The following is a 9,758-nucleotide window of genomic DNA, read 5'->3' as shown; positions in this document are numbered from 1 at the left end:
CGTGCTAGTAGCCAGCCCCTTCTGGGAGTGGTGTGGGGCTATGGCAGGTAGGCAGCCCGCCTGAGTGCCCCTTTTAGTGGCCCAGAGATTGCTTCCCCCTAAAGCCCCTGCCTTAATGCGGCCCTGCTGCTGTGCAACACCACCATTCCTGGATTATTAAGAACTCTTTGGCTCTTATGGAGGGTTAGGGGAAGAGGTATTAGTTACAGTGGGCCTGATCCTTAGAGGGCCTGATCCTGTGCATGTACTGAGGACCTGCAATCACAGTTGTAGTTAATGGGAGCAGCTGTCAGGAACACACAAAGTGGATAACACCTTAAACTTCCTCCCTGGTCAGCAGCAGCTGAGGGAGTGCATTGCATTGCAGTGCTCAGCATCTCTCATGAATGGGCCCAGAGTAACCATAACTGCTCTTATTGCTGCAGTCTCTAACCCTGCTATTTTCTCTTTGCAACCATTACCACTAATGCTAAGCAACCTGTCCTGCTATCTAACTTTAAAGGCAATCTAATTTGAATGTATCAGACTGACTGGCTTTTGTTCTTTTTATGTGCAATTGTTTTCATTTTAAGAAGTTAAACCTGATTGCTAGAGATGCACATTGTCCATACAGATTGCATACAGCATTTTATTGCAGAAAGTATGGTTTATAGTAAACTAAGAACACTACGATGTCTGAAAATGCCATCTGACTCCAGTGATGGCAGGATATGGCCCTAAAATAGTGAATACAGACATGTTGTTTACCCTTTCCCATAATATAGCAATCAGAACTCACCCAATGAAATTAATAGGCAACAGGTTTAATGAAACAAGGGGAAGTACTCTTTCACACAATGTTCAGTTAACTTGTGGAACTCATTGCTATGGATGTTGTGATGCCAAAAGTATTACTGGGTTCAGAAACGAATTACATAAGTTCATGGTCAATTGGTCCATCAATTGCTATTAGCCAAGATGGTCATGGATGCAACACTATGCTTAGGGCCACCCTAAATGTTTGACTGCCAGAAACTAGGAGGGGAAGATGGAGTGGATTGCTCTAAAGTCCCCTGTTCTGTCCACACTCCCTGAAGCTCTGATACTGGATAATGTTGGAGTCAAAATACTGGGCTAGATGGACCATTGATCTGATCCAGTATGGCTGCTCTTATGTTCCTATTAAAAATATACTCTTTTTATGAGAGGAGGCTTCTATTATTGTATTAGATCTCTTATTGTTTTTATTTAGATTTTCAGTAGGCTTCACTGTACTCTAAAGGCTTACAGTGTCTAAGCTCTCTTGCAGATAATGTCATCTGTTGCAACATGTCCATGAAAAATTGCATCTAATACTGGCCCCCTTGCTCATTGACTTTAGTGGTCTACTTGAATAAGAACAGCAAGGAGGATTTGGTCCACAGTGTGTAACCAAGGTGTTAGAAATGATCATTCCTTCACAGAGAAATTATTTTAAAATAACTGAATATGTACTTATGGGTTATAAATGCAGGATTTGCAATAGAGCTTTACATGATATATTATTCCTTGTATTACACTATATTTAGTAAGTAATATAGGAAGAAAAGCTATAATGTACTGTATTTTTTTTCTCTTGAAATCTGCATTGGACACAAACTGTTTTACATTCCCTGGATTAGGGAAGTTAAAAATATGAAATATTTTGTGCATAACCAATTTGGAAGTCAGCTGCTTAACTAACAGCTTAAACAATAATGGATATGAATATTTTGTAAGCATTGTGGAGACTCTGAAATGTGAAATAAAGGTAGAAATTATAATCTGTACTGCATGATTTTCCTTACGCTACATTTTACATGTGAAAGAACTAATTTATATGTCAAATCCTGGCTGTAGAAATCAGACATAAAGAGCTGGAAAAGTTATATAAATAATGTCAAGTTCAGCTTTTATTCTATGATCATAAGATCCAAAAGCTAGAAGCTGATACTAGAAAAATTCTAATGGGAAACAAGGCTCAAATGTTTAACAGTGAGAGTAATTAACAACTGGACCCACAGGATGAGGCAGATTCTCTGTGACTTTAAATCTTTAAATCAGGATTGGATATCTTTCTAAGAAATGTGCTCAAAGGGGTTCAAACTGGCAGGGTTTTGAGCAGTATGTCCCTGATGCAGGAAAGTGGGTAAGCATACAATTAAGCACGAGTAGTCTCTATCAGGTCAATGTTTAAGGAGGTGGTTTATATTTTAAAAAAATGCATTCTATTTTTTAGGCTAAATTATTAGTGCTTTTCACCTTCTGTCATGCTGCAGGAAGGCTTTTGGAGGGGGTCCTTCTTTTCAGAGATATTGTACTGACCTTATACAACAGCATGTTCCACAGGAAGATCTCAATGCACCCTCACATAATGAATTAATAAGCCTCATAACAATTCTGGACAGTAGGTAATCACTACTTCCACCAAGTGAAGCACAGAGAGATTAAGAGACTTGCCCACAGTCACACAGGGAGTCACTGGCAGTGCTATGACCAGAACTTACGGTAGATATCTTGACACCCAGTCCTGCACTTTTTAAGCACTAGACAATGCTTCCTCTTCTCTTCTTAAAATGAAATACTGTCCATATCTTAAATCACACACACAAGCTATTGCCCATGTTTCATGCAGAGAACAGATTAATGTCATTCCAAGGTATTAACACAAGTGGTTTCCACTATATTCCTTGACCTTTCCTTACTGAAGAATTTCTGATTGCTTATTCAGACATCTACTGGATTATAATACTACTTCTCTGAACATGACGTGTCATTGCCAAATCAAATTTTTAAAGTTCACTTGCAATTTACCATGAAGTTTTTTAGTCATCTTGACATCTCGTCTTAAGTGTAAACTGAAAACTACATTTACTGGAAATGTCCACTCAGAAACAAAATGACACATGCCAGATCCCTGACCTATAGGTACTTTATAAAATTAGACAATGTCTGTGATGCACTGCAGCTTCTGGAGAAAAGAAAGAAAACACTAATAGGAAATTTACCTCTACCATGTCCAAAACAGATTAAAGAAAAGAGTGTTGATATACTATATAGAGAGGAGGACCATAAATCAACTTTGTCCAACCTTTTCAAACGTAGGTGCCTAAATCTTTTTTTTTTTTTTTGGCACCTTGACAAAAGTGACCTGATTTGCAGAGGGCCTGACTTCAGTGCCTATTTACCTTTTTAAAAAATGGTGATAAGGACAAAATCCTAATTACATGTGGGTTACAATTCGGTGTAATAACAACATAGACTTTTATTTCTGTAGCACTTTTCATCCAGCAGGATGATTAAACCCTTTCACCTCAGGACTGGAAGGGGCTGCCAGCAGATTTTCTTGAACCTCAGAGAGCAACAGGAGGGGGAGAGTCTTCCTCAGCTCTCTGAGAATCATTCCCCCATCCCATCCTCATTCCATCATCCCCTCAGTATTCTCCCCCTCATCTACTGTCCCCCTAGTCTCTCTAAAATCTAGGAATTATTACTTCAGCAGTTGACTATTTATAATACACCCAGCAGTGATAGTCAAGGACTGTGGCCCCATTGTGCTAGGTGTTAGAAGGAAAAGACCTAGGGTGACCAGATAGCAAGTGTGAAAAATTGGGACAGGGGGTGGGGGGGTAATAGGCATCTATGTAAGCAAAAGCCCCAAATATCGGGACTGTCCCTATAATCTGGTCACCCTAATTAAAGACCATCCCTGCCCCAAAGAGCATACAGTCCACATAAACAGCTTGAATGAGAGCTCACAATGTTCTACGGGCCGCTAACCAGTCCAGTGCAAGCAGAAATTAATGAATAGTAACAAATCGCTTACAAAGGTTCAGCAGGTTCACTGAGCACACTCCTCCTTATACCTCATCTGGAAAGATTCGATGCTGGTTACATTGCCACTTGCTGCTACGGGACAGTGGCAGACGCATGACAAGCATGAAACAGACTCTGCTGAGGTACTGCTGTAAGCCAGTTTTATGTCTTCTGTTTGTACAGACATGATGAAATGGCAACAGGCACTGAAAACAAGATTTTCTTTGTTCAGCAGCAAAAACAGGCCGATTTTGCCCTTATGGACACTAAACGATAGAAATACTGGTGCTGAGTAGCCATTTGGCTTAAGTAAGGCCTTACTGGGGGGGCAATGAGATGACGGTTACCAGTCCTTTTGTGCTGTACCATCTGCTGCTGTCATAGGTGCCCCTGGCTGAGATCAGCTGGGGGCGCAAAAGACAAAAATGGGAATGACTCCCCAAGTCAATCCCTCCTTTATGGTATCTAAAAATAGAATCAGTCCTGCCTAGAATATGGGGCAAGTGTACTAGAGAACCAGTGTATCAGAGAGCACAGCCGCTCCGTGTCAGATCCCGCAGAAATGATGAGCTGTATGCCATTCACAGGGGGTGCCCCTGCAACAACCCCACCTGTTGATTCCCTCCTCCTCCAGCCTTCCTGGGCTACTGTTGCAGTGTCCCCCATTTGTGTGATGAAGTAATAAAGAATGCAGGAATAAGAAACAGTGACTTGTTAGTGAGATAAAATGAGGGGAAGGCAGCCTCCAGCTGCTATGATAGTCCAGACAGGACATTAAGCAGTGTGGGAGAGAGGAGCCCAGCATCCCGCTGCTATGATAGTCCAGGCAGAACAGAATCTTTTCTTTACACATGAAAGGCGGGGGCTGATGGAGCTCAGCCCCCAGTTGCTATGATGAAGACGGTTACCAGCCGTTCTGTACCATCTACTGGGAATGATCAGGAGTTTTTTACCCAGGCGCTCCCAGCCGGGGGCCAGCCAGGAGCACTCACGGGCTGATGATGAGGACGGATACCAGTCCTTTTGTACTGCACCATCTGCCACAAGGCTGATGATGACGATGGATATCAGCCATATTGTACCATCAGCCACCCATGGGGGGGGGCGAGGATGCTGCTGTTGACTGCTGCAGCATCGCGTTGATCAGCAGCATTCAGTAAACATAAGGTGACATTTAAAAGAGTCAAGAGAGGATTTTTTTCCTTTTTACTTCTGGGGGTAGGTGAGGTGGGTAAATTGACGAGCTATGCCCTGAACCACCGCGGACAATGTATTTGACACTACAGGCGTTGGGAGCTCAGCCAAGAATGCAAATGCTTTTCGGAGACTGCAGGAACTGTGGGATAGCTTGAGTCCTCAGTCCCCCCTCCCTCCCTCCATGAGCGTCCATTTGATTCTTTGGCTTTCCGTTATGTTTGTCACGCAGCAGCGTGCTGAGTCCCTGCTGTGGCCTCTGTCTGGAGATTTTTAAAAAATGCTTTGGAATTTCATCTTCTGTAACGAAGCTCTGATAGAACAGATTTGCCTGCCCATACAGCAATCACATCCGTACGGTCCATGCTGGAGCTCTTTTTGGATTTTGATTTCGGACTGCATCGCCACCCGTGCTGATCGGAGTTCCACGCTGGGCAAACAGGAAATGATATTCAAAAGTTCGCGGGGCTTTTCCTGTGTACCTGGCCACTGCATCCGAGTTCTGATTGCTGTCCAGAGCGGTCAGTGGTGCACTGTGGGATACCGCCCGGAGGCCAATACTGTCGATTTGCGGCCACACTAACCCTAATCCGATATGGTAATACCGATATTAGCGCTACTCCTCTCGTTGGGGAGGAGTACAGAAACCGGTTTAAAGAGCCCTTTATATCGATATAAAGGGCCTCTTAGTGTGGACGGGTGTGGCGTTAAATCGGTTTAACGCTCCTAAAACTGGTTTAAATGCGTAGTGTAGACCAGGCCTCAGACTATTGGTAATTAGACAAACCTTTCACATCTAGACCACCAGGTCAAATCCAGACTCAGGTCTGTAGTTACTGAAAGTCATTGCCAGATGTCAGCACTTTGGTGACTTATGTGGAAAAAGGGGAATGATATCCAATCTGTTTCTAGTGGATAGGTATGAAAATCACAATTGGCAATAATGTAAAGCCTTTTGGATAAGATCAGTGAAGCCATCAATGATTAGAGGCACCTTAAGACTACTCTACTCCCTTAACTCTGCATATGGTCCTTCTAGAACTGGGCTGATGCATACTGGTGAGTCAGAGTGAGGAAGTTTTCTCTCCCCATGCTGCATGTGTTCTGTGGACTTCTGTCAGTGTTCTCAAAAGCACAAAATTCACTGGAAACTAAATATTATCATCCATAACATTACACTATGCTATTTTCATTGTGGGCGAAAGGAAATAATTTAAAGTATACCGTTTAATAGAGACTATTTTTAGAGTGATTTAAAAACTGATATTTCTCATGACACCAGGCAGTTCAGTAAGGAACTTCTATCCCTCTTTCTGTAGATTCTGTCAAAATGTTGGTAAAAATCCAGAGGTCTTCCTCAGACCTAATTATTTTGTTACTTTGGCAAGCAATAGAAAAGGTGACACCAAAGAATCAGTTTGTGTAATGTACTGGCTTGCATTATTTGATAAAGCCTTATGAATTAGTTTGCCAGTATTGAAGTGCTGTATTTTTTTTTCTGTAAGGCTTTGGGCACATGTCATAAAATGGTATGGACAGTCACTTTGTAAAGCTTTGAATTGCCTTGCAAAATCCTGGTAAATCCATAATATAATAATTCATCATTCAGATATTTATGAGCATCCTGAATAAAACAAGCTGTCTCCTGCAGAAATCCCTGTGCACTGAACAAACATAGTTTTGCATATTTTACATATATATTTGTAAACTTTTCAAAAAGTGCCCAGGTGGCTTAGGATCCTAAGTCCCATCGACTTTCTCTGGGAATTTGGCTTCTGTCACTTCTGAAGATGGAACTTAGGCTCCTTAGTAACGTAGGCACCCTTGTAAATTTTACAAATACCTTTTTAAAAAAAGCTTAAAATGTTAAAGGTTGACAAGTCAAGCACTCAGAAATTAAGAAATGGCAGGATGTCAGGGCACGCATTCATTATACAGCCTTTAATAATATGATCACAAACTATTTTGAAACAGGACTCCTCAAGCTCTCTACAGAAACAGTAGTATGCCTACACACAGTGAATTGTGGGTTCAGGGCCTTTGATTGGACCACTCTACTGGCTTAACTGGAATTGAAAAGGTCTCATGTTGCAATATCTTCACAGAACATGAATTAAAAAAATTACCAATTATTAAAAATATTGATAATTTGTATTAAATTCATAATAGTTTAGTACTGCTTCTTGTTATGTATTAAATTCACAGATTCCTTGGTTCTACTAACATCACACAACCATCTTCCTTTACGTTTCTCTTTTTGTAATTTTAAAATATTTGCACCAAATCCTAAAGACCATTAAGGCCTCCTAGTCCCATGGGTATGCCTGCACAGCCCTCAGCAGCAAGACTCTGAGCTCGGGTTGACAGATTCAAGCTAGCAGGGCTTGCTCTACTGGACTAAAAATAGCTGTGTAGATATTGTAGCTTGGTCTCTGTGATAAATGGAGGGAGGGAGGGAAGGGTAGCTCCCTTTTATGGACACCCAGCCAGCCAGTTAGCTACAAAATCCCTGTTAGTAGCTGTTCTTTACTCGCTTTACCTGTAAAGGGTTAAAAAAGCCCATAGGTAAAAGGAAGGGAGTGGGCACCTGACCGTAAGAGCCAATGGGAGGGCTTGAACTTTTTAAAATTGGGAAAAAACTTTCCCTTTGTCTGGTTGCTGTTGTTTTCTCCAGAGAGGAGACAGAGAGCAGCAATGCTGTAAGAAGCTTGCACCAGATATGAAAAATCATCAAATCATACCTAGAAACTACTTATCTGAAACCCCAGATATGTAAGTAGCTCAGGAAATCTCTAGGAAGATGTGATTAGGTTTCTCTCTTTTATTTCTCTAAGGCTTGTGGACTCCTCTGTGCTAACCCCAGGTGCTTTTGTTTGCTTGTAACCTTTAAACTGGACCTCAAGAAAGTTATTTTAATGCTTAATCCTTATACGTGGTTCTTTTTAAAACCTAGCAATAGTCTGAGTTTTTAGATGTATTTTCTTTTTGTTTTTAATAAAATTTACCTTTTTAAAGAACAGGAATGGGTTTTTGTGTCCTAAGAGGTTTGTACATATGTAGTTTAATTAGCTGGTGGCAACAGCTGATTTCCTTTGATTTCCTCAGCTCTTCCCTGGAGTGGGGGTGAAAGGGCTTGAGGGTACCCCACAGGGAGGAATTCCCAAGTGTGCCTTCCTGGGTTCAAAGGGGGGTTTTGCATTTGGGTGATGGCAGCATCTACCCATCCAAGGTCAGAGAGAAGCTGTAACCTTGGGAGTTTAATACAAGCCTGGAGTGGCCAGTATTAATTTTTAGAATCCTTGCTGGCCCTCATCTTTTGCACTTGAAGTGCCAAAGTGGGGAATCAGCCTTGACAGGCTCGGAAGCCCACTGTGTAGATGTACCCACTGAGGGTAGCTGCATGTGAGCCTGACTGATTTGAAAATGGTCAAGCTAGTACAATAGGGGTACTGAAAAGTTACTCTACCATTCTACAATCTGAATCCACAGAGGTCCAGAAGGAGGTAAGAGGATCTTTACTTGCCATCTGAAGATCCTGATCTCCATGGAATCACAGTCAGGGAGGGAGGCAGGGAGCAAGGGTAGGCAGTCATCAAGCATCAGATAAGCTATGTGCCATCCTTCCAGAGTTTGTTCACTGCTCTGCATCCTTGCAGCTTGGGAGCATCATTATTAGTTCAGGCAGTCAGTGAATTTGAACTGGCAGAGCCACTTGCAGTTTAAGAAGTAGGCTCAAGAAAGCATAAGTCTATGAGTGCTTTTTTTGCCTCTGTCTTCACAGACAAGGTCAGCTCCCAGACAGCTGCACTCTGCAGCACGGTATGGGGAGGAGGTGACCAGCTCTCTGTGGAGAAAGAAGTAGTTCAGGACTATTTAGAAAAGCTGGATGAGCACAAGTCCATGGGGCCGGATGCACTGCATCCGAGGGTGCTAAAGGAGTTGGCCGATGAGATTGCAGAGCCATTGGCCATTATCTTTGAAAAATCATGGCGATCGGGGGAGGTCCCGGATGACTGGAAAAAAGCTAATGTAGTGCCCATCTTTAAAGAAGGGAAGAAGGAAGATCCAGGGAACTACAGGCCAGTCAGTCTCACCTCAGTCCCTGGAAAAATCATGGAACAGGTCCTCAAGGAATCAATTCTGAACCACTTAAAGGAGGGGAAAGTGATCAGGAACAGTCAGCATGGATTCACCAAGGGCAAGTCATGCCTGACTAACCTAACTGCCTTCTATGATGAGATAACCGGCTCTGTGGATGAGGGGAAAGCAGTGGATGTGCTATTTCTGGACTTTAGCAAAGCTTTTGATACAGTCTCCCACAGTATTCTTGCCAGCAAGTTAAAGAAGTCTGGGCTGGATGAATGGATGGTAAGGTGGATAGAAAACTGGCTAGATGGTCGGGCTCAACGGGTAGTGATCAATGGTTCCATGTCTAGTTGGCAGCCGGTATCAAGTGGAGTGCCCCAAGGATCGGTGCTGGGGCCGGTTTTGTTCAATATCTTCATTAACGATCTGGAGGATGGTGTGGACTGCACCCTTAGCAAGTTTGCAGATGACACTAAACTGGGAGGAGTGGTTGATACGCTGGAGGGTAGGGATAGGATACAGATGGACCTAGACAAATTAGAGGATTGGGCCAAAAGAAATATGATGAGGTTCAACAAGGACAAGTGCAGAGTCCTGCACTTAGGACGGAAGAATCCCATGCACTGCTACAGACTAGGGACCGAATGGCTGGGCAACAATTCTGC

General features: G+C 42.6%; 1 protein-coding gene across 3 annotated transcripts in view; it reads left to right on the top strand.

Moving 5' to 3' along the window:
• LOC120400828 (vasoactive intestinal peptide) overlaps positions 1–9,758 on the top strand; it is a 55,183-nt gene that overhangs the window by 23,903 nt on the left and 21,522 nt on the right. The gene's annotated exons all lie outside the window — the stretch shown is intronic.

Source organism: Mauremys reevesii, linkage group 3 (assembly GCF_016161935.1).
Source record: "Mauremys reevesii isolate NIE-2019 linkage group 3, ASM1616193v1, whole genome shotgun sequence".
Taxonomy (NCBI): Eukaryota; Metazoa; Chordata; order Testudines; family Geoemydidae; genus Mauremys; species Mauremys reevesii.
The sequence above is the reverse complement of the archived record's forward strand: the minus strand, read 5'-3'. Positions and strand labels throughout refer to the sequence as shown.